Genomic DNA, 25,619 nt, shown 5'->3' with positions numbered 1-25,619 from the left:
TCAAAATAAATACTAGCAATTAAAATCAAACTAACAAAATTAAGCTAATTAAACAATTCATTTAAAAACTAAATTATTCATATGCCTTATTTTTAAAAGACATAACTCATTTAAAGATTCAGAATTACCTTTTCAGACAAAATAAATATATTAAAGTGACTTATGAAATTTTCCTTCAATGACTGAAGTTTAATGATAGTGAGACATTTAAACTTCCTATGGGACCACTATCAGCAGCTCTAGCCTTGTGGGAAAATTTTTAAAGTCTAAATGTAGAATAATAAGCAAAAGAGCTAACGATTTTTCAGTGTTGCCATGATCTTATGATAATTCCTGGAGATTCAATGTTGAAACTCATAGGAAAGGGTAAAGGTAGCTAAATCCTGATAGGTAAACTCTTCTTGGGGCAGTTACTCACCCTGATAAAAAGCAACTCTGCTTCATTTCTGGTATGTCTCTATGTTCCAATGCTAAACAAGATCTAAAAATTTATGGCAGCAATTAAACTAAAAATCAGATTAAGGAAAAGAATCCATGACATGCTTTCAGAATTTTTCCTTCCCTAAAAAAGCCATTCAGTAGATCGTATCAGAGAAATTTCAGAATAAAAGAATTCAGCTTATATTCTATGCCTTTTTAAAAGTTAAAATCAACTGGTTCTTTGAAAAGATCAATAAAATTGATAACCACTAGCCAGGATACCAAGATAAAGAAGGAAAACACAAATTTAAAATACCAAAATAAAAAAACAGCCATTATTATTTATCTCATAGACATTAAAAGGGTAACAAAGGAATACTGTAAACAACTTTGTACCCAGAAATATGATAACTTACATGAAACAGACCAACTTCCTAAAATACACAATCTACCAAAACACTCACAACAAATGCTGGTGAGGATATGTGTATAATAGGAATTCTTATTCATTGCTGCTGGTAATGCATAATGGTACAGCCACATTGGTAGATCGGCAGTTTCTTCCAAAGCTAACAGTTTTACCATAAGCTCTAGGAATTACAGTCCTGGGTATTTATACAAATGAGTTGAAAACTTACATCCATATATAAACCTGTGAATTTCAACAACACCTTTATAATTGCTAAAACTGGATCCAAGATGTCCTTCAATAGGTGAAGGTAAACAAACTGTTACATCAAAAGCATGGAATATTATTCAGTAATAAAATGAAATGGGTCTGCAGCCAATTAAGCCAACTGTGCTGTTTGTCCATGGGGGCCCAGTGTGCCAGGGCTACAAACAGTAGCCTCCTTGGTGTTTATGCAGTCTGTTGATTGCATGGGTTGCCCTAAGGGACCTTAGAGACAGCCCTTCCCAGTGGACACTGAGGTCTGACCTCATGCTACCTCCAATCTAGGCTACAGATAGGTATGTGGAGTGCCTTTGGAAAGCCCCAGGGCACAGTAGCCAGGGTCCACATTGGCCAAGTCATCATGACCATCCACACCAAGCTGCAGAACAAGTAGCATGTGACTGAAGGCCTACACAGGGCCAAGTTCAATTTCCCTGGCTGCCAGAAGACCCACATCACCAAGAAGTGGTTTTTACTAAGTTTAATGCAGATGAATTTGAAGACATGGTGGCTGAAAAGCAGCTTATCCCAGATGGCTGTGGGGTCAAATACATCCCTAATCATGGCCCCTTGGACAAATGGAGGGCTCTGCACTCATAAAAACCTTGGCACTTCCCCCTTCTTACTCATGTCCACCAATAAATCCTACTTTCTGTCAAAAAGTAAAATAAAAATAAAAATAAAATAAAATAGGCTATCAAGCTACAAAAAGACAAAGAGGAACCTTACTTGCATATTGCTAGGTGAACCCAGAAAGTGTATCTAAAAAGACTACATACTATATGATTCCAACTATATGGCATTTTGGAAAAGAAAACTTTGGAGACAGTAAAAAGATCCGTGTTTGACACAGGCTGGGGGCATGGGGTGGAGAGATGAATAAGAGGTGGAGTACAGGGGATTCTGAGGGCAATGAAACTATTGTGTATGACACTATAATGGTGGCTACATGAAATTATACATTTAGCAAGACCCACACAACATACACAGAGTGAACCTTACATAAACTATGGGCTTTATTTAATAATAATGATATTGAGATATTATCAACTGTAATAAGTGTGCCACAATAAAAGATGGTAACAGGGAAACTGACTGGAGGAGAATACGGAACACCGTATTTCTGCTCAATTTTTCCGTACACCTAAAACTGCTCTAAAAATAGTCTATTAATTTTAAAAAATGCCAGATTAACTGAAACATCTACGTGATGTCATACACTTTTTTTCCACTAACAAAGTATGCAGTAGATGGCACCAGAGATCCTTTAGAATAAGGAATTATAAGATGTACTATGCATAACGCTTAGTTTTGATGTTGTTGATACATGCTTTGAGATTGTATTTATTCACTGAATAATATAATTGACTTAAAAAAAAGATGTGTCAGAGACAGCTAAATTTAGATGTCAATTATATCATCCCATAAGTAAGTAAATAATCATGGACATCTCGGAATGCAGATCTGAAAAATTATGGAGCAACAGTAATTCTACATTATGGGTAAATAAAAAAGGTGCTACATTAAGCTATTTAAAAACCAAATTTCAACTCACATTTGACAACTATATAGCACATCCATTTGACACTTCTTGACTACTAGCGAGCAAGTATCTCATTAGTAAATTGCCTTTCTCCATAGACTAAAAGCATTCACTAAATGTGGTATCAAGGCATTTTAAAATTCATTTTCTCCTCAAACTGGGACAGAAAACAAGTATTATGTCTTTCTAAAAAGCAGAGGGTAAAAACATGTTAATTACCCACCAAGCAACCATCGTCTAACCACCCCCTGACATTCAAGTTGACATAATATGCAGTTTTGTAGAGAACAAATGAAGTAGCCCTGATTTATAAAATCTATTTATAAAATCTATACAATCCATTCTCCTATCTTAATTTATATTACCCTAAAGTGATATTATACAGGTACCTGGCTATTACGTACTGTACCCATTAATGGAGCCAAATATATACTGCTACTTTGGTGGGGAATAGGAGAGAAGAGTAAAATGTATTCTTATTTTTCCAAATGTAGAATTCAGCTCTCAGAAAACAAATAATCCACAATGGCAGCATGTGGCTAAAATGGTAATCTAAAGATGTATACTATACCTTAGTTACCATTATGGTGCTCTCTATACTTGAGAATTACTATTTAACATCTATTTCCAAGAAAAGATTTTACTCAGATTTCCAATCAAATTAATCAATAAATTTTTAGTACACAATTTAACTGCAGTTGTGGAACAACAGAAATAGAATGAGATTAAGTTTAAGTACACAGTAATTGAAAACCAATCTTGGAAGTGAATCCCCTTGAAGTCTACTACATATTACTAGTTAATACAAAATTATGGACACTGATGGATCTCTGATTTGTTCAGAATAAGTGTATTAATCTTCATTTATATGAGAAAACTATGGTCCCTACACCTTGGAAAATAAACCCTGGACAATGTATGGCATAGTGATTTCCAATCTTTTATAACTTAATTCCCTATTTATTAGTTCAATTCAAAGCCATGTTAATAAGTTGTTTTGTCTGGCAAATTTTATGAAAAAACAGTAGTATGAATCTGAACCAAATTAAGGAAACTTCTTTGGCTTACAGTCATTACCAGTAAATATACAACTTTTACCAACTTTTAGGACTATTAGACCTCAGGCTCCACCAGGCTGGGAGACAAAATCTAATCCAACCTCACAATTTTACAAAGAAGGAAACAAAAATTCAGAAACATCAATTGGCAGGGTTTAGAATGTCAGTTTTCTAATCTCCCAAATGGTACTCTTTACCTGACCACGTGGTCTCATTAAAAAAACAGTAACACAAGTATCACTCCTTATTCAAATTTATTTGGTTCTTGAATTCACAGTTTGAAGAGCAAGTTCAGGTAGCAAGGGATGTTTAAAATTTTTAGAACCCATTCGATTCTCAATTTTCAATAGAGAGAAACTTATTTGAAAATTACCTGAATTTATTCCATTTCTGAGTTCAGATAATGAGAGTTCAAATAAAGAAGATGACCTATTTTATAAGAAGATGGGGAAGAAAAACTTGATCCATTCCTTTTCTTTTTGTGCATGTGTTTCTAATCCTACTCCACCAAGTTTCATAGTCACTGAAATATCTGTTTTTCTTATGGTAATATTTAGTTTAATTAGAGAAGAAGATTATAGGTTTCCTTCAACTCCAAACCTTCCTTCACATACAAATTACAGAAGGTTCCCAATTACCACCAGCAGAAGTATAGATAGTAGATTAAATAGATTAAACTGAACAAATATGTTACAAATCAATAAGCAAGGTATACATGTTTCAGTTTACATTACTTTGTAATAATCTCATAATTCATTATATACATATAGAGTTAAAAAATTCTAAATATGCCCTTTTAATCCCCTTAAACAATTCAGAGGTATTTATTCTCATTTTAGGTTGGGTCTCTATTCCTCCCACATATCCCTTAATGCCAAATTAACATTGCTTTAGGATAATATCTTAATCATTTTAAAGTTTTTCACACAAATTTTCCCAACACTGGTTGTAACTGTTTTCCTAGCATACTGTAACACACTTCTACGCTATATATATTTCAACAAGCTCTAGCATCCATAATGTACTAAACAACTAGAAAAAAATTTTAAAAGAAGCATTTACTAATAAAGAAATGTTATAATCTGGAACCACTGGACTATATTATCAAGAAAAGATAATTACTCAATATGAAGAGTAGTATTAATATCTCTAACTTTTTTAAGTATTTGTAAGTGAATTTAAGAAGAATATGGCTAACTGAATCTCTGAAATTAAAAAAACAAACCTGATTTTCACTAATGATTTCATCCTTACTTTACCAAAAGTCTCTTATGATAAAAGCAATAAATGGGAAAATCTTACAGATTTAGATTTCCTCTCCCTTTCCTAATCATTCTCCAAGAAAAGATGTTAACAAGTATGACACTTAGTACACCAGAAGACAAACAGCAGCACACACTCCTGCCCACATAATTAAAAGGCACAACTAAGAAAAAAAGGAAATTTCTAAGTCATTATATTAATTATCAACTTATCTGTTGATAAACCTAGCTACATCTCAAACAAGAAAAAGAACTAGAGTAATAAAGTGAAACAAAGTCTTATATAAAGCACGGAAGTCGTGTGTGCTACACATGTAGAATTTTAACACCAGCCTCAAATGAGGTTATGTGTTTATATATGACAGGACTAAAAAAAAAAAAAAAAAAAGCTTTAACCTTACAACTTCAAATTTCCACTCCTTCAAATTACAAATTAATACATTTTATAAACCTAATAATGAATTTATAAATATAATTTTATTACATTTTGTAAATGTATTTAAGGCTTTATTTGTTACACAAAACATTTTTAAGATACATGATAATTCGCCTACCTCAAAAAGGAAAGTTGCTAAACCTCTCTCAACTTTTCAGAGATTCCCTATTTTCTTAGTCTTAGCTTAGTTTCATCTTCTAGTTTCTTTAGCTCCCACATGGAGGATATTAAAACTGTCTTCACTCTCACAAGGCTGAATGAATTAGGAGATAAAAAGGTACTTCAACAAGGTTAAAGCACTATTCAAACATTATGAATGATGACTAATCATTCTGACAAATGATTTGTATCCAGAATTTATGAAGAATATGTACAAATTAACAATAGAAAGCAAACAACCCTATGAAAAAGGGGCAAATGACTTTTCTTCTTTTAGAAGAAAAGGGATATAAACCGCCTATACAAACCTGAAAATGCACTCAACATTATTAGTTATCAGGGAAATGCAATTTAAAGCAAAATGAGATATCATTTCATACCTACTACATCAAATAGTAATAAAGACTGATAATAGTAGTTCGGTTCTAACACGGACCCGGAGTAACTAGAATTCTGATGCATTTCTAATCAGCAAAATGATTAATTTTGGAGGATGGTATAATGGTATAACAGTTTCTAATATATTTAGAAATATTCATTGACATTATGACCCAGCAATTCTACTCCTATGGATTTTCCCAAGAGAAATAAAACAGATGTCCAAAAATTATAAAAATGTTCATAGCAGCCTTATTAATAATCCCTAGCTTATTAATAACCCCTTTCAGAGGAGGTAGTAAGAAAGAACAAAGAATCAAAAATGATTCTTGCACTTTAATCCTGAGTGAGTGGGAAGGTATCAATGGCACTAATTAATGGGGAACATAGGAGGAAAAAGAGAAGGTTTAAAAAGGAAAATAATTTTAGTTTAGATTCACTGAACTTAAATTCCTCCCATAATATATATGTGAAGAAGTCTAGAAAATAGAATGGAATTTGCAGAGGTGCTATGGCTCATCTAAACAGAGGTTAAATGTTGAAGCTGGGAAGGGGGATGATATCTGGAGGGGGGAAAAGAATTATGTATATGTTCATAAATATACATATTTATGTATATATAAATTATAAGGATATGGTTCTTAAAGTATAACATTCTGGGGATAGCATGAAGATCAAATAGTAAAAGAGGTAGACAGAATTCTTAAATCTTTTTGTGAGAGGACTCCTTCAGCAGAGTGGCCAAAACTTTGCGATCCTACTCAGTCGTATTTTAAAAGCATAAATACAGGAGCGCCTGGGTGGCTCAGTGGGTTAAAGCCTCTGCCTTGGCTCAGGTCGTGATCCAGGGTCCTGGGATCCTGGGCCACATTGGGCTCTCTGCTCAGCGGTGAGCCTGCTTTCCCCTCTCTATCTCTGCCTGCTTCTCTGCCTACTTGTGATGTTTGTCTGTCAAATAAATAAATACAATCTTTATATAAAAAAGGCACAAATATATAGTATAGGATTAGAAGAGAAACCAACTATACTTAAATAAAACTCAAAAAATTTTTAAAGTGAGAAACTGCTATATATTTTATTTTCTTAATTCCTTAAAATATAAGATTCAGTAGTTAAGTCTAATATCTACCATAATAATTCCAAAGTAGTGAAAATTATAAACAATAAGATATTGCAAGGAAAGACCTATGATTTTTACTGCTGGGACAGGTATTATTACTACTGTTGTTTATTGTCAATATTTATATTTGAAGAGAATATTAAATTTCAGGTAGGGGTTAGTGAAAATAAAGATGTCATTTTTTCCCCCATGAAATCCTATCCATGAACTTTTAGAGGAATACCCCAGGTTAAGAATCCCTGAGTTAGGAAGTAGAATTAAAGAGACATAAAACCTCAGTGAAACAGTATCATGGAAATTATAGCAGCAAAATAGCAATTTTTAAAATGCCATGATAAAATCCTATATTCACTGTTTCTGCTTCATTTTTTACAACTGTGAAGCAGAATAAGGAAGATCAGAGAACAGTACATTAAGCAAAGTAAGACAGAAAGATTCAGAGGTTTCTGAGTTATTTCCAGTAAAATAAATCACAACTGTATTTAAACTAATTTTAAAATATGTGTCTCCACTAGGAATCACTAGATAAACCTCCATAACCACACACTGTCAAGACAATAATCATTCTACGTACCATACATTCCACTCCCATCCTGCTTCATCCAGTTCCACTTCTTACCAAAAGCTACTGATATATTCTGCTATGTAAGCCAGGGTCAGAACAGATGAATAGTAATGGCATAGGTCTTTTCAGATGACCTAACTGCTACCCTAGAGATATGAAATAATTTATGATGATACTGAACAGAAGGGGCAAACCATTTTCTTCTTACAGAGATGCAGTCAGACATGTTACTCCAGGTACATTATCTTACTGCTCATATTTCTCTGCATACCAGTCTATATTGTAAAAATTTGACTAGAAACTATTTGGAATGCTGAGTCATTTCTCATGACAGGCTAGTTTTTTCTGCTTCTCAGCAGCTAGGGCACTTGCAATTAAGTAGTATCAGTCTCTGACCCAACAAAGTAGTTGTTTAGATTAATACCTTTATACCTCCCACAGCCATCTTCAACAGAACTTAGAAGTTCCTGTCCACAGTCTACTATGGGGGAACTATGGCACAGTGTTTGTAGAATACACCCAATGTGAATTCTCTGCTGTGACACCTAGAGAGATACCAACATCTCCAGATAAGTTGTTTCTCATTTACTTGTTGTTGTTGTTTTTTATTAAGTAATCTCTATGCCTAACATGAGGCTCAAACTCATGACCCCAAGAGTAAGAGTCATATGCTCTACTGACTTAGCCAGCCAGGTGTCCCTCCAGACAAGCTTTTAGATCTACTAAAGATGGGGCATTCCTGGGAACAAACAGAAAACAAACAGAAACAACTAGAAAAGTAAAAGTATCATAAAGTAGGCTCCCTACCAAAGAAAATCTAATACTTTACAACAGAATGAAGTCAAAATAAGGTTGTAAAAACTATTCTAAAACAGTAAAGTCTGATAAGGACTACTGTGGTATATACTATATAGTATATAGTATAACCCATTTTTTACTCCTATAGTAGAATTTAAATGTATTATAATCTGGACATGATAAGATTATGTAGAATACATAATGTTTAGTAACAAGCAGAAAATTAAACTGAGGTGTGAGGCTTAGCTAGTAAAACTACTATTATTGCTCTTTCTTCTCTACTGAATATGAGCTATAAAAGACCCTCCCAAATGTTGTTTTTTTACTTTATTATTTTCATTTTAAATGGAATGAGACTCTAAACAAAATGTAAATAAATTACTATTAAAAAGTATTTTTAAAAATATTTTAAAAACACTATAAAATAATGGGATAGCTATAGGGGCACAGAGCCATGTTTTACTGAAGAACACTTTTCTTTGTTAGAAGCAAAGTTATTAAAAATCAGTTATCAAGACTAATAGAACTATGATTACTTGCTCAGGGTAATAAAAGAGACATTGAGAAAGCACATAGATTTTTGGTTCTCTAGGTGTTAACAATCTAGTATGGAAAGGTACAACGTAAAGATCATGTATTTCTTGGAGGAGCACCTAGAGGCTCATTTGGTCTTCAATTTCAACATTCCTGAGTAGAGAACAGTAGCTGAAGGATGACATGTGAATTAAGAACACATGAACTACTCTGTTTTATCTCCTTTTATCCTCCTATGACATGTAAGTGTCTCCTTGAAATTAAGCACTATATCTTACTTATTTACCTATTCAGTGATCTACCATGGTACCATACACAAGTTAATTCAATCAATTTCATATATAAAAGACTCTTCACTCTTTAAAGGGAGTAAGGACTGCATGAAAAATTCATTAATAAGCTAATCTTTTTTTTTTTAATTTACAGGACATAGAAAAATTAGAATGTGGAATTTAAAAAACAAAACAGATGAACACAGGGGAATGGAAAGAATAACAAGGTAGCTCACACAGCCACTTTCCAAACAGTGTGGAGATTCCTTAAGAAATTAACAATAGAGCTTCCCTATGACCCTGAAATTGCATTACTGGGTATTTACCCCAAAGATATTGATGTAGTAACAAGAAGGGCCATCTGTATCCCAACGTTCATAGCAGCAATGGCCATAGTCGCCAAACTGTGGAAAGAACCAAGATGCCCTTCAATGGACGAATGGATAAAGAAGATGTGGTCCATCTTCTTTATCCAGGTCCATAGTAAGCCTCCATCAGAAAGGATGAATACCCAACTTTAGTATCAACATGGACGACTGAAAGAGATTATGCTGAGTGAAATAAGTCAAGCAGAGAGAGTCAATTACCATATGGTTTCACTTATTTGTGGAACATAAGGAATAACATGGAGAACATTGGGAGATGGAGAGGAGAAGTGAGTTGGGGGAAATTGGAGGGGGAGACAAACCATGAGAGACTGTGGATTCTGAGAAACAAACAGGGTTTTGTAGGGGAGGAGGGAGAGGGGCTGTGTAAGCCCGGTGGTGGGTATTAAGGAAGGCACGTATTGCACGGAGCACTGGGTGTGGTGCGTAAACAATAAATGCTGGAACACTGAAGAAAGAAAGAAAAAAAAGATAAAATCAGAAAGGGAAACAAACCATAAGAAACTCTTACCTATAGGAAACAAACTGAGGGTTAATGGAGGGGTAGGAGGGATGGGGTATAACTGGGTGATGGGCATTAAGGAGGGCAAGTGATGTAAAGAGAACTTGGTGTTTTATGCAACTGATGAATCACTAAGTTCTACCTATGAAACTAATAATACAGTATATGTTAATTAAATTGAATTTAAATTTAAAAAAAAAAGAAAAAAATGAATAAATACTGCTTTACTCTCTCACACTTTACACAAAAGGTTACTGAAGAGTGACTGAAAGAAATTATTAGAGGGGCGCCTGGGTGGCTCAGTGGGTTAAAGCCTCTGCCTTCGGCTCAGGTCATGATCTCAGGGTCCTGGGATCAAGCCCTGCATCGGGCTCTCTGCTCCGCAGGGAGCCTGCTTCCTCCTCTCTCTCTGCCTGCCTCTCTGCCTGCTTACGATTTCTCTCTGTCAAATAAATAAAATATTTAAAAAAAAAATTATTAGAGAAAAATGATTTTTTTTTTCCTGGAAGTCTTACAAGCCTCTTGGTTCAAAGGCAGGGAAGAATGAAGACTTAAATGTTGCTTATGTTGCTCTCAGTTTATATACTGTGTCCCTACTAAACACGCACTACAAAGGATTAATACAAAATCAAAAATCAAATGAATGGACATGGACTTCCTGAAGCTTCTTTTTATTCCACAGATTTAATGGTCTTAATTGCCCATGTAGAATGAGGCAAAGGAACCCAGAGAACACAGAACCACAGGACCTCTCTCTCATAACACTTTAGGGTTTTGGGGGAATAGGAGTAGAGAGAAAGGAGAATAGAATCATGTGACCATAAGAATTCATACCATTATCATAAAAGGAAACTCTTGCAGTTATACTTCCAAGTTGATGTTTCAGTTTTAGTAAAAGCCATGGCATAGCACAGCTTAATGTATCTACTTACCTATACAGTTTTCCTTTAAAAAGGATATGGACACGTTATCATCTTTTAGTCCTAAATCATTTTGTTCCTTCTTATTCATCCTGCTCCCCGTGTTTTTGCCTCTTTAAACCCATGAAGTGGTTTATACCATGAAGTCACTATATTTATGAATCTCCAACATCCCCGTGACTACAAGTTTTCCTATTAGATCTTTTAGCAATTAAGTCAGGTCACCAATTCTGGACTTAGAAATAATCAATCTCTAAAATATATCTTCACAGCGAAGTTTTAAACTTTGTTGAATATTTAACCTAACAATTAACAAAACTGAGACTTTGCCTTTAAAATATGTATATTATTTATAAATTACATGGTCGCATTATTATGAGCCAAACATCTCAGAGCATAGCATATACCTGCAGGAAGGTTCATCAATGACAGAATCTTTTAAAGGCCAACTTATCTGTTTTTTACTTAATTCAGATAAAACTACATAGCAGAATATGTGTGTGTGTGTGTGTGTGTGTGTGTGTGTGTGTGTGTTTCCATTTAACTAGGCCATATAAACTGCAATATATCACAATACTCAGAATGCAAACCAAAGAATGAGGACTCCATTATCAATTCCTCCTTGTGTGAAGAAATGAACTCTAACTCACCTCCCAGGAAACTAGGTCTCCCTCACATGACAAAGGCGTTCTGATATATACCCCAAGTAAGGGTGCTATAGTCAGTCCATATATCAACGACAGTAAATATTAACTTATTTTTACTGTTTTTAAAAATACTTTAAATTTTGGGGTAATTTTAGACTACAAAAAAGTTTCAAAAGCAGTAGAGTTCCTGTATATTTTTCTCTCGGCTTTTTCCTAATGTTAACTAACATCCTATATAAACAAAGGTCAATACCCAGAAGTTAACACTGGTATAATACTATTAACTAAACCATAAGCTTTATTTGAATTCATTAGTTTTTTCACTAACATTCTTTTTCTGTTCCAGAATTCAATCCAGGATCTCACAATGTACTCAGTTGTCTTATTTCCTTAGTCTCCTCTAATTAGTGAAAGTTCCCCAGCCTTTCCTTGTCTTGCATGACCCTGACATTTTGGAGGAATTCTGTTCAGTTATTTGGAGAATGTTCCTTAATATATGTGAAGCCTTTTCATGATTAATTTCAAGTTATACGTTTTGGCAATCTACTGTGAAGTGATGTGCCTTTTTCAGTGCCTCGTATCAGTGCACCAATAAGACTTAAAAGTTTTATTACTGGTGATATTAACCGTTGATCACTTGGTCAAGTTGTCTCTTGAATTTCTATGAATTACGCTGCTATTTATTTTTTTTGTTCAAAGAGTTCCAGTTTGGGCCAGTAGAAGCTCTTTCACATTGGCTTCTATGTCTTACCCAACATATCCTATTCTTTTCTGAGTATTTCCCTAATTTCTGGCATCATAAAATGCTCCAAAATCATTTTATATTTTCCCAATCCCAGTAATGGAAGTAACCACTTCTCCAAGGAGATCTGGTTCCCTTCACTGCAGAAGTCTTATTTTATTAACAATGTATAGCGATGTAAACAGAATTCCTGTACTCCAGTGAATCATCTTGTTTAACCACTGTCTTCATGCACAAATGATTTTGGAAAGCTCTATTCTACAGCATTGCTCCATGACGATAAATATTTTTTTTTGCTCTAACAAAATACTCAGCAATAATGAAGGAATACTCTTCTATTAATAGTATAAAAGATTTCTAGAATTAGTAAGAATTAAGTCAAAGAAATGGATGTAACAGAAGAACCACAGGCTTGTCAATATGATCCACAGTTTTATCTCTATACCTTGCACACATGTGAGGCCTATAGCCCTGAACCCTAAAACTACAAGAAATGATGATGCCAGAGGTACATAACCATACTTTAGTCTGGACAGGCACTGAACACTACCTCACCAAAGACTAATGTTTCTTTCACAATCTCAATCAGTATCGTCAGAACAGTAAGTGTGTTTTTTAGAAAAACAAATATGGATAAAGTCTTACTTGAGAAAATGTTAGCATTTCATATGGGCTTACAGATGGTTTTGTAGAACTCTAGAACATTTTAAACTGAAAGAATGAGGTATATGAATCAAGAGCCAGCATGGCATACCACACCCAAAAGTCTTTGGAATTCAAACAATACCAGATAATTAGAGTATATGATCAGACTCACTAGCATATATGACTAGCATCATGGTTCCAGTTGCTCATCAGAAACACTGGCAGCCTGATTTAGTGTGTTCACGACAGAAATAACTCTAAAGCAAACCACTTTAACATCTTGCTGGCTTAAATTAAAAATACATTTTCTTAAATACACATAAAAGCATTTTAACATCTTTTTAAAAGACTTATTTATTTGAGAGAGAAAGAGAGTGTGTGCGCAACTGTGCAAGCAGGGGTGGGGGGGCAGAGGGAAAGGGAGAAGCAGGCTCCCCGCTGAGCAAGGAGCCCAATGCAGGGCTCAACCCCAGGACCCTAGGATCATGACCTGAGCTAGAGTCAGATGCTTAACGGACTGAGCCACCCAGGTGCTCTGCATTTTAACATATCTAGTCAAAGTATATTCACCATTACCCATAGTTAAAGTAAAAACCAATCTAACGTAATAAATAGTCCCCAAACAATATATATTTTGCTTTAGAAAATGTGTCCTTTCATTACAAAAATATATTCATACTAGATTTTCACTTTGTTATTAATATTTTTGGCCAACTTTATTAATATTTTATGCTGAAATTTTCCTCAAAGTATCTCACATGATTTTTTTTTTTTAAGATTGTATCCATTTATTTGACAGACAGAGATCACAAGCAGGCAGAGAGAGGGGAAGGGAAGCAGGCTCCCTGCCGAGCAGAGAGCCTGATGCGGGGCTCAATCCCAGACCCCAGGATCATGACCTGGGCCGAAGGCAGAGGCCTTAACCCACTGAGCCACCCAGGCGCCTCAGGATCTCACATGATTATTGAAGGTTGGTTGATGCATATATCTGTAAAATAATTTTTTCAAAATTTTTAAAAAAGATTTTATTTATTTGACAGCAAGCACAAGCGGGGGAGTGGCAGGCAGAGGGAGAGAGAAGCAGGCTCCCTGCTGAGCTGAGAGCCCGAAGTAGGGCTGCATCCCAGGACTCTGGGATCTCCTGGGATAATGACCTGAGCTGAAGGCAGACACTTAACCAACTGAGCCAACCAGGAGCCCCTCTAATATTTCTTGATACTGTTTCACCTCCCGAATGCTACATACCCAACTATATCAACACACTTTAGCAAAAAAGGTTTCCATTTTATCAACTAAGAAATTGAAGCACAAAAGTGACTTATTTGTACAAAACAAACACAAAAAACATTGTAATTTGTATCCTATTTAGCTGATAATTCTACTCCGTCAGAGCATCCAAAGAGTACTATATTTATTGCTGACAGTTCTGAAGCATTGAGTCTTTACACATTATCTCTGCCTCTCCAACTTATTGAGGTATAACTGGTATACAAAAACTACACATAATTAATGTATACAACTGGGTGAGCTTGGATCATTAGCTCTTTTAAGCATCACAATAATCATCTTGAAAAAGCTAGAATTATTCTTACTCTATAGAAATGGAAACAAGTCTTGCCTCTGCCTTCGGCTCAGGTTATGATCCCAGGGTCCTGGGATCGAGCCCCACATCGGGCTCTCTGCTCTGCGGGGAGCCTGCTTCCTCCTCTCTCTCTCTCTCTGCCTACCTGTGATCTCTGTCTGTCAAATAAATAAATAAAATCTTAAAAAAAAAAAAAGAAAAAGAAATGGAAACAAGTCTTAAGGAGGTTAAAAAGTTTGCCCGAGATCACATAAGGCTGAATAAGTGGTTCAGCCAGGACTAGATTCTTGGTCTAATCCAAAAATCTGACCTTTTAACTACTATCCCTTAGTATGATTAGAGCAGGTCATTTAGATGCCCTTGCCTAGTTTTCTCATACAACAAAAGCAACAAAAATTAGTGCAATTCACCATGAAGTTACTTTTCACTGAATGTTCATTATAAATATGGCACTAAGCTAAATGTTTCATTTACACTATATTATTCTTCACAATGATAGAGCTGTGATGTTGGGCAAGTTATTTAACCTGGTAGTACTCTATCATTGTGAAGATTAATATAATGTAAATGAAACATTTGGCTTAGGTTGTTGCTTGCAGTTTTTTTCCATTAAATTAGCTGTGATGTTGGGGAAGTTATTTAACTCTATCATTGTGGTTTGTCTCCACAGTCTTTTTTCCACCAGAGGCTACTAGTGAACACAAAATGTATGTATCAATGACTAAAGCATTAAAATTAAACTACTGTCTCCTATTTTAACAAAACTATGTTTTTGGTAGGTGAGGGTAGACAACAAAGAATAAATATCTGTAATTATTTTATCTCTTCTGCAGATGAGAAAGACAAGTCACAAAAAGGGTACATAGTTTGTCAGAATCACATAATATATTGTGTGATTCTGTGTGAAAAGATTTGAATCCATATCTGTTCAATTGCAAAGCTTATGTTTTGCTCCTTCTATTGAGAACAGAAACATTTTAGAAGACTTCACTCAAAACATTTTAAGGAGGAAAACTCACACATGCCCATAAAAATATAAATCCATATGGAAAAGGCAGGGGGAAACAGTTAATTATTACTAACAAATCAATATTTATAATTAATAAACCTTATAAAACAGTCTGAGCATGTCGTGGATATAATGCACAACTAGCCAAGAGCAAACAGTAAACTGTAACTGACAGTTCAAATTATATGCAAGCTAAAAATGGCAAGATGGCAATTTATAACGTAATTTATCAAACTTCACAAATACTATATTTGAAAAAACCCTCTGCTAGAATCCTAGACTTCTTGTATGTGGTGAGTAAGAGAAATTCAGAAAAAATGAGTTCCAAAGTACCATAGGGAACAGGTAATTCTTTAAAACAGAATTATATACCATATTAAATGAGATAGAGAGGAAAGCTCATGTGTTAGAGCATGTTTAATAAAGTGCTATTTCTACAAAAATTACACTTAAATATCAAACTCAAAATTATAAGACGGAACTTCAACCTTTTATAAAACAGTGAGATTGTAGACTGATTCAGTGTCTGACCTATAATTCAGGGGGTTTTTACACCAGATTTTTTCATTCATAAAACTATAGTATATGAATAAAATTATCTGGAGAAATTTAGCTAACAACAGACTCCTCTTCCTTTTTATTTCAGTTCAGTACACATGAAATACTTCAGTCCTTGGCTAATGTCTTTGGCCATTAAAAGGTTACTTTTTTCCCTTAAAAGGCCCCAATCCTGAGATTCTAATACCATACAATTTAGAATGTTGGGCTGTCTTAAATTTGCAGGCAGACTGCAATCAGGTTTAAGATCCTACAGCTAAGATATCAAGAGGAAATATATATTTTTTTTAAGTATTCTAGAACAGAGTTTCAGACATGTTACTTACAAGGGTAATGGCAATTTGCTATATTTATGCTTTAAAATGACTTCCTTTTTTAAAAAGTTGGGCGCCTGCAGGGCTCAGTTGGTTGAGCAACTGCCTTTGGCTTGGGTCATGATCCTAGAGTCCCAGGCTCCCTGCTCAGAGGGGAGTCTGGTTCTCCCTCTGGCCCTCCCCCCCTCATCCTCTCCCCCTCTCTCTCTCCCCCATTCTCTCTCTCTCTCAAATAAATAAAATCTTAGAAAAATAAATAATTAATTTAAATAAAAAACCGGACAAAAAATTGTCATAGTGGATTTTACTCTAAACTCATCTAACAACCTGCTAACTTTGGGTACACAATGACAGAGACAATCACTGCTCTAAAATTGTATAAGCTGGGGCACCTGGATGGCTCAGATAGTTAAGCGTCTGCCTTCAGCTCATGTCATGATCCCAGGGTCCTAAAACTGAGCGTCAGGCTCCTTGCTCAGTGGGGAGTCTGCTTCTCCTTCTCCCTCTGCTTGCACCCACTCGCTCTCTCTCAAATAAATAAAATCCTTTAAAAATAAAAATTAAAAAAATACAAACTAATAAATGTTATGGCTTAGTTTTAAAAAGTTAAAATACCGTGAAGAACTTGAAAACTTAAAGAGACAAAATTTTTTTCTCTTTGTTTTTTTTGTTTTTGTTTTTTAAAGATTTTATTTATTTATTTGACAGACAGAGATCACAACTAGGCAGAGAGGCAGGCAGAGAGAGGAGGAAGCAGGCTCCCTGCAGAGCAGAGAGCCCAACATGGGGCTCGATCCCAGGACCCTGGGATCATGACCTGAGGTGAAGGCAGAGGCTTTAACCCACTGAGCCAGCCAGGTGCCCCAAAGAGACAAAATTTAAAAAGAAAAAAAAAAATCAGAGAAAAGTAGACCTCCAAGACATGCAGATTTCTGCAAAAAGTTTTAAAAAAAACAAACCTTTATTTTCACAGCATCTAACATGCACAAACAAAATTTATGGCAGAAGAACTGAATGATTTATACATATCAGTTCTTATTTTAAAAAGACCTTATACATATTATTTCACAGAGCAAAATCTTAAAGACACCTCAAATATAGCACCTGAAAAGGTGAAAACTGACCAGGAAACTACTCTTGCATTATCTTCTGAGTGGGCTCCTCTTATATTTGCCTAGACATGTGGCAATATTCCTGAACCATATTGCTATATGGTATCTTAAAAACTCATTAGGCAGTTGAGCCATGTTCTTCCACCATACACATGAATGCAGTATGCATGAACGTGCATTTCTTTAAAAGATACTGTGTTTTCATCATTTTATACCTAAACGCATAATCTAATTGTTCATAAATTTGAGTGGTAAATGTATTTATCATGTGTTAAAGAGTGTCTTCTGTGTTTTTAATGTCTTTGACAAAACTATTAAAAAAACAGTATTTATAAGGAACTAAAAGAGTAAAAAAAAGTTCTAAATATACTAAAAATCAATACTTAGGAAATATGATAGAATATTTAAAATTGACAAAGATAAAAATCATTTTGCAGAATCAAAATTATCCTTTAAAATCTCTTAAATAGCCAATAGCTACAGTATATACATCAATTAAGGTCTACAATTTCATACATTACATATTATGAATCACACATCTTTTTGAATATGAGAATCATGTTCTATTTGCAGAGATGCTCTGACGTACAGAAGGTGTGTAGAAACTAGAAACTATTAAAAGAGTAGTAAATTAATTTATCTCCCATCTCATGGTCCCTTATGGGGGGCTATATTCTGACAACTAGAACAGAGGATAAATGCCCACATGATATAGATTTCTATTTTTCATACCTGCTATGATTATATCTAATGTGGGGTGCTGATGCATTCAACATTTCTAGATGTAGGATTTATGAAAGAGTTTTGATAAAAAGATAGTCTAAGTGAATCAGGCTTCAGAAAAAGTATCGCAACAAACAACGAATGAAGTATGAAAAGAAACTAGCATTTTTTTGTTAACTTAAAGAAGTTAAAGGAAATGTTTTTACATTTTGCTAAGGAGGCTAGATTTAATGAAGTAGACAGTGAAAACATTAAAGAACTGCTAACAACACACAGTGAAGAATTTATGATTGAGAAAATCTTTCAAAGATAAGGGAGCCACAAATACTTGAAGATTGGGTAATCTTTAAGAAATTTTTAATCATACAGGTAAAATGTTTCTGGCTAAAAGTGAGTTAGATTATGATATGAGAAGACTCCTCACATTAAAAAAATGAAACTGCAAGGAAAATCTTAGGGGACCAGGAGTTGAAAAACTGCAAGTGAAGAGAACTTAAACAGTTCAGCCATTTATAGTAGTTTATTTTTTTTCTGTTATTTTTTTAAAAAAAGAATCATTGCTTTTTCCAAGGATTCAGACATTGATGAACCTCAGGCATTTAATTTGCCTATTTACTACTTCACAGCTCACTCTGGCTTATACTACTCACCAATAAGCACCAACAGGAACTAAAGCTTCCATCTCTTTTTTTTTTTTTTTTTTTTTAAGATTTTATTTATTTTTTGACAGAGAGAGAGAGATCACAAGTAGGCAGAGAGGCAGGCAGAGAGGAGGGGGAAGCAGGCTCCCTGCTGAGCAGAGAGTCCGATGTGGGACTCGATCCCAGGACCCTGAGATCATGACCTGAGCCGAAGGCAGCGGCTTAACCCACTGAGCCACCCAGGCGCCCCCTTCCATCTCTTTTCTTAACCAACAAACCTCACCCAGGCAACTCTATAATCCACTAATTGAAGATTTTTATTTATTTATTTATTTATTTTATTTGACAGAGAGAAATCACAACTAGGCAGAGAGAGAGGAGGAAGCAGGCTCCCTGCTGAGCAGAGAGACTGATGTGGGGCTCGATCCCAGGACCCTGGGATCATGACCTGAGCCGAAGGCAGAGGCTTTAACCCACTGAGCCACCCAGGTGCCCCTAACTGAAGATTTTTTTTTTTTTTTAAAGATTTTGTTTATTTGTCAGAGAGATCACAAGTAGGCAGAGAGGCAGGCAGAGAGAGAGAGAAAGAGAGAGGAGGAAGCAGGCTCCCTGCCTAGCAGAGAGCCCGATGCGGGACTTGATACCAGGACCCTGAGATCATGACCTAAGCCAAAGGTAGAGGCTTAACACACCGAGCCACCCAGGCGCCCCATTAACTGAAGATTTTTTAAAATGCCTTTTTAAAAATTTTACTAAGTGCTACTAGTAATTATTATCTTACATTATTTCATTATTTACTTAGTACATGTCCTTTGGTCAACTTATTTAACTTTTCTTTTTTTTTTAGATATAGGAACAGAAACAATCTCTAAATCCTCTGCTTGCTTTAAAATGCTGTCACTTTTAGATTTGTGTTTAAAAGGAAAATAATCTGTAAAACTGAGGAATGGGAGTGGCAATCACTATATAATTTTCCATAACTATTATCTTTAACTTTTGAAATGTATTTCCCCTAGGATTTCAGTAGTTTGCTACACTGTGTTTTTGTTTTTTACATCTGCTCAAATGTCACCTGACTGCCCTTTTTAAAATTGTGATTATTACCTCTATCCTGGTATTCCCTAAACTCCTCTATCTGCTTTGTCTCCACAGCACTTAAACACACACACACACTCAGCATGTGTGTTAGAGATATATGTGTATGTGTGCACATACATGCACATTCAACCACAAGTACAATTTACTTATTGTTTTTCCTCACCAGAATATAAAAGTCCACGACGACTGGGATGTGTCTGGTGTTCAGTTAACTGGTATGGTACTGGCATGTAGAAAGAAGCTTAGCAGATCTTTGCTAAATAAATGAACTCCCCTAATCATGGACCAGAAATATGTTTTACAAAGCCCAACATGCTGGTCTTGCTTTGGAAAATGTCATACTCGGGGGGAAAAAAGAACTAAATTAGTAGTATTCTATAAAAGAACATACAGGTGATGGTACAGTTGGTGAGTTTATGAGCTACTCAAGAAAAGCAGAAAAATATTATAAAAAGATTAAAAAAATAATGAATTAATCCTCAACAGTCTTACAGCACATATTGGTTCTTCTGTTACTTCCACATAAAAATGCTTTTTCTTATTCAGTACTCTGGTTATAAAGTGTTGTGAATAGCACACATAGATTACTAAATATAATATATTTGGATACAGGCTAGTTTATCTGACATATTAGAGACTGTATAGGGAAGAAATATTATCCAAGGACAGATGGTAATTCAAAAAATAGGACCCCAAGTAGAGTTATACCTCTTCTGAGAATAGGTCTTCCTTCTCACCTAGTAGACTATATTTTCTCAACTGAAGGAGAATATACAAAGAAATAATTTAGACAAACTTCTAAAGAATTATATAAAGGAAAGAACTTGCTTCTCCAAAATTTAAATCATGTTCTCACAATGTTATTAGGATTGTGCAAAACCACTGAAACAGTAATTCAATGACTAAACATTTCTGAGAGGAATTTAGAAGCACTTATATATTTAGTATTTTTGGCTGATTCCTAGAACATCTTAGAATATTGGCACTTGCTTGTTACCTACAAGGACTCACTAAAAATTTTCCAAAGTTCTACATACAATGGGTGTGAATCACATTTTAAAACACTGTGGATAAATAATCATGATTTTCAAGCATTGCTTTGATCTTTAAAACATTCCTTTTCCAAATGATTTACATGCACTCCATCAAGTTACTGAGCATTAACTGTACCAGGTACTATTCTAGGTGGTGGGGATATACCAGAACAGACAAAATCCCTGTTTCATTGGTTTTTATATTCTAGAAGTAGCAGATATCAGACTTTAAAAGAAAGTCTGATGAAACAAACAAAAAGAATAATTGAAAAGAGAATGACTGAGATGAATTACCATAAATAAGATGGCTGAGGCAGTTTGGTGTTATGAAGGACTGAGCAATGTTCACTATGGAAATGGGATTCTAGATAAAGGTAATAGCAAATATTAAGACCCTGAGGAAGGAATAAGGTTAGCACATTGGAATAAAAGCAAAAAGCCATGAGTGTGCAAAAGAATGAGCAAAAAGAAATGTGATCAAGAAGGAAGCACAACTAGAGTCCTTAATATATTTTATTCTAAGTGACATTCAAAGTCATTGTAAGCTTTTAGACAGAGAAATTAATGATCTGGTTTAGGCTTTCTTTGTTCTTCTTAAGATTTATTTATTTACTTGAGAAATAGAGAGCAAGCAGGGGAAGGGGCAGAGGGAGAGAGAGGGAAGAGAGAGAAAGAGAGAATCTTCAGCAGACCCTCCCACTAACTGCAGAGCCCAAATCAGGGCTCGATCTCACAACCCTGAGATCATGACCTGAACCAAAATGAAGAGTCAGACCCTTAACTGACTAAGCCACCCAGGCACCCCATGGCTTAGGCTTTAAATAAATCAATTAGCCTTCTCTGTATAAAAATGAATTGGTAGGGAAGGGAAACGTAGAAGCAGAGACATCAGTTAGGAGGCTCTATAAGTAGTACATGCCAGGGATGATGTGCTTTGGATTAGGGTGGTAGAATGGAAATGACAAAATGTGGCCAGATTTAGAACAGATTTTGAAGGCAGAGCCAATGAACTTGATGATAGGTTAGCTGTGGATATGAAGGACCCAGAGAACTCAAGAAAGGCTCCTAGTTTTTGAAGCTGACCAACTGGGTCAAGAATTATATATATTTTTTAAAGATTTTATTTATTTGAGAGAGAGAACGAGAGAGCATGAGAGAGGAGAAGATCAGAGGGAGAAGCAGACTACCCGTGGGGCTGGGAGCCCGATGCGGAACTCGATCCCGGGACTCCAGGATCATGACCTGAGCCGAAGACAGTCACTTGACCAACTGACCCACCCAAGTGTCCCAAGAATGATGTATTTTACTAAGATGAGAAAGTTTGCAGCAGGGGAAAATTTTAGGGGAGTAAAATCAAGTGTTCTGTTTCAGACAGGTCATTCTGAGATGCCTATTAGTATTCATATGAAGAGTATATGAAGTAGGCAGTTAGATACAAGATGGTAAAACTAGAGGAAAGACTAGGATTAGATATATTTAGGTGTCATCAGCACACACATGATAATTAATGCCGTAGGATAAAATGAGTTAGATACAAGATGGTAAAACTAGAGGAAAGACTAGGATTAGATATATTTAGGTGTCATCAGCACACACATGATAATTAATGCCGTAGGATAAAATGAGACTATAAGTTAAAATATATCTGTAACAGAAGACAGCTGAGGATTACTAGGGCTATTTAACATTTAGAAGTCAAGAGAATGAGAACCAGCAAGGAGCATATAAAAAAAACAATATGTGAGAAAAGAGGGGCAAAAATTAAAAGAATATTATTTCCTAGAAATCAAAATAAGGAAGTGATCAACTCTATCAAATGATGCTGAAAGGTTAAGTAAGATGAGAACTGGTAACTTCCCTTTGAATAGTACAAGATGGAATTACCAATGCAATTGATAAAACAATTAGTGAAGTGGAAAGAAAGTCTAATTGGACGAGTTAAAAAGAGAAGGAGAATTCAGAAGTGAAGACAGTAAAAGTACAGATGATAAATGTTTACTAAACATTTATCTACGGTGTGTCAAAAGCCTGAGATATGTTAGTCAACAAAAATACAAAATCCAATTCTTCATGGTGGTTATATTCTAGCAGAAGAAGAAAGACAATGAACAATAAATAAAAGAAATAAGTAAATTATATATGTTAGAAGGTTAATTGTGCTACAAAAAGAAAGGGTGATTTTTAGTTGTTGGAGAGATAAAAAAGATATAACTACCTGAAAGAGAGGAAATTGACTAAATGAGACTCAGGTGAGCATAATTGGGTGTTTTACTCTAGTCAAGTTCAGCTGGTCCAGGGAAAGTGTGTAATAAATGAGGAACTGGACAGGTAAGGTTCTAACAAGCAAATATGACAAAGGAAAAGAGAGGAAACAGAGTTAAGATTTTATATGGAAGATGATCAACCATAGTATCTGAGTAAGGAGAGAAGTGAAGTCATAGGTCACGTCCAGGAGACACTGAAGAGTGAAATTGGCATGATCAACAGACTGGAAATTGCAATGAGGTTAAAAAAGGGGGAAGGATGGAGGGGGGAAGAGTACTGGAATAAAATTGTAATCAGAGAAAGAGACAGAAAAATTTAGATTTGAGAGGTGGCAAAAGTCTAGGAATAATCACGGATAAAGATGGCTGGAAGGGAATGGAGAAAAGATCATTGGAAATGAAGAGATCATATAACTGAGAGGCTACACTCTGGCAGATTCAGAGAATCTGAAGTCACTAAGAACTTGATGGGAACAATATTTGGGAGGAAGAAAGTGAAAAAGCTGGTAGAGGTCCACATGATAACGTAGATGGAATAGTTTGATGTCATATGCTTCGAAGTAGCTCAGGGTTTTCAGAAGGCAAATAAATGATGAGAAAGCAACTATAATATTATTAGAGTTTGCCTGCCTATGGTATCACCCTATATTACACAAAGCAAAGAATTAAAAAGCCAGAAAGAGAGAGGGCTACAAAAACATCTTTTAAGAATATGCAGAGCTGAGTTACAGAAATAAAATAAAGGGAACATTAAGAGGAAAAGATTGAGGACATAGGAGATTTTGCTGATGAAAGACCACGGGTTTTAGAAGACAAAGTAGAAATATGGGTGCTTGTAAAAGGACAACTGACTCAAATTCAAGAATAAAGAAGATAAAAGGAGATAAAAATCTAAATGATAATGAGTGACCTGCTACTTGGCCTCTATTTCCTGTTATGGATGGTATTGCAAGTAGCAAGGTGATTTTACCAGAAATGCAAAAATCTTTTAAATCCAGTTATAATTTTAAGTGTATTTTCTTAGAATTTCATTAATAGCTTCCAGGTATATGACAACTCTTTTCATAAACACCTCTGAATATGGTCCATAACAGTATGTGAATTATTTTATGGCACTAACGTATGGTTTCCTGAGAGTTCCAAAAGGCAGCCCAGAAATTCAATGTATGACCCACAATGGTCTCATAAAGATGTATTTGTGTAAGAAAAACTCAGGGCCTGAACGAATCAGGTCAAACCTACACAGTTGCTCAAGGATACCTACATTTAGAGAAAAGCAATCTAAAAGATCAACACTCCTATTTCTAAGAAATCAAAGGCTTTATTATTTATTGGTTAATGGGTTACTGAGCCATATTAATATTTATATCTTGATACAGTATAAAACTTAAAAATTAAGAGTTTAAAATAAAAGGGAAAGGATCTGTGTTCAGAAAAGGTTGAAAGACTTTATATAAAACCTGGTTACCAATTAATTTAAGGGGAAAGGGTTGGTTAATAGCAGCTTTCAACTAACTGCATCAAATATATCAGGAAACCTCTTTGAAAACAAAACAACAACAAAAAAAACAGAACAGTAGTTACATGAATGCTAAATGTGTGTGGGGATAAACGATAAAGTAGGGAAAACACATATTTTGATGAAGAAAGATTTCATTTTATTATATACTTAGCAGTATGATTCATTCAACTACTATGTGTATACTATCTTTCCAATTTAGTCAAGTAGCCTTCTTTAATTTAAAAATAAAAGATGAGACATCTTCCTGACTCATAAAAACCAGTAACTTATACTGCTTCAAGTAATCAGAGAAGGTGAAGCTAAAAGTCAAAATAATTTAGTTTACATATGATGGGGATACTTTGGAAAAGCATTTTATTTCTATAAGCGTATGTTTCTACACACTTCAAAACAAACTGACTGATAATTCAAACTATACCCAGCAATAAACTTTAGTACAAAGTAGGGAAAGGTAAACCGTATGTACATGCTAACTTAATTTCTTTCTCCAAATAAAACAAGTAAGTACTAATACCAGAGTATATAGAGAAACTGGAAGATACCTGGACAATTTATTAGTACTCATTCATATGTTCAAGAACTATTTACTCAAGAGAGATATGACAAGCACTTCTAAATACTGAGGATACTGCAATTAACAAAACAAAGTGCCTACTATCATGGAACTTTCATTCAATTTTATACTCTAGAGAATTTTAAGGT

At 34.9% G+C, this 25,619-nt stretch overlaps 1 protein-coding gene and 1 non-coding gene across 16 annotated transcripts in view; one reads left to right on the top strand and one right to left on the bottom strand.

The window, feature by feature from the left end:
* LCORL (ligand dependent nuclear receptor corepressor like) overlaps positions 1–25,619 on the bottom strand; it is a 161,227-nt gene that overhangs the window by 80,285 nt on the left and 55,323 nt on the right. The gene's annotated exons all lie outside the window — the stretch shown is intronic.
* On the top strand, positions 1,199–1,331 carry LOC123937833. Its single transcript, XR_006817615.1, has one exon. It is a non-coding gene; the product is annotated as a small nucleolar RNA SNORA70 (small nucleolar RNA).

This window comes from Meles meles, chromosome 2 (genome assembly GCF_922984935.1).
Source record: "Meles meles chromosome 2, mMelMel3.1 paternal haplotype, whole genome shotgun sequence".
NCBI classification, from domain to species: Eukaryota; Metazoa; Chordata; class Mammalia; order Carnivora; family Mustelidae; genus Meles; species Meles meles.
The sequence above is the reverse complement of the archived record's forward strand: the minus strand, read 5'-3'. Positions and strand labels throughout refer to the sequence as shown.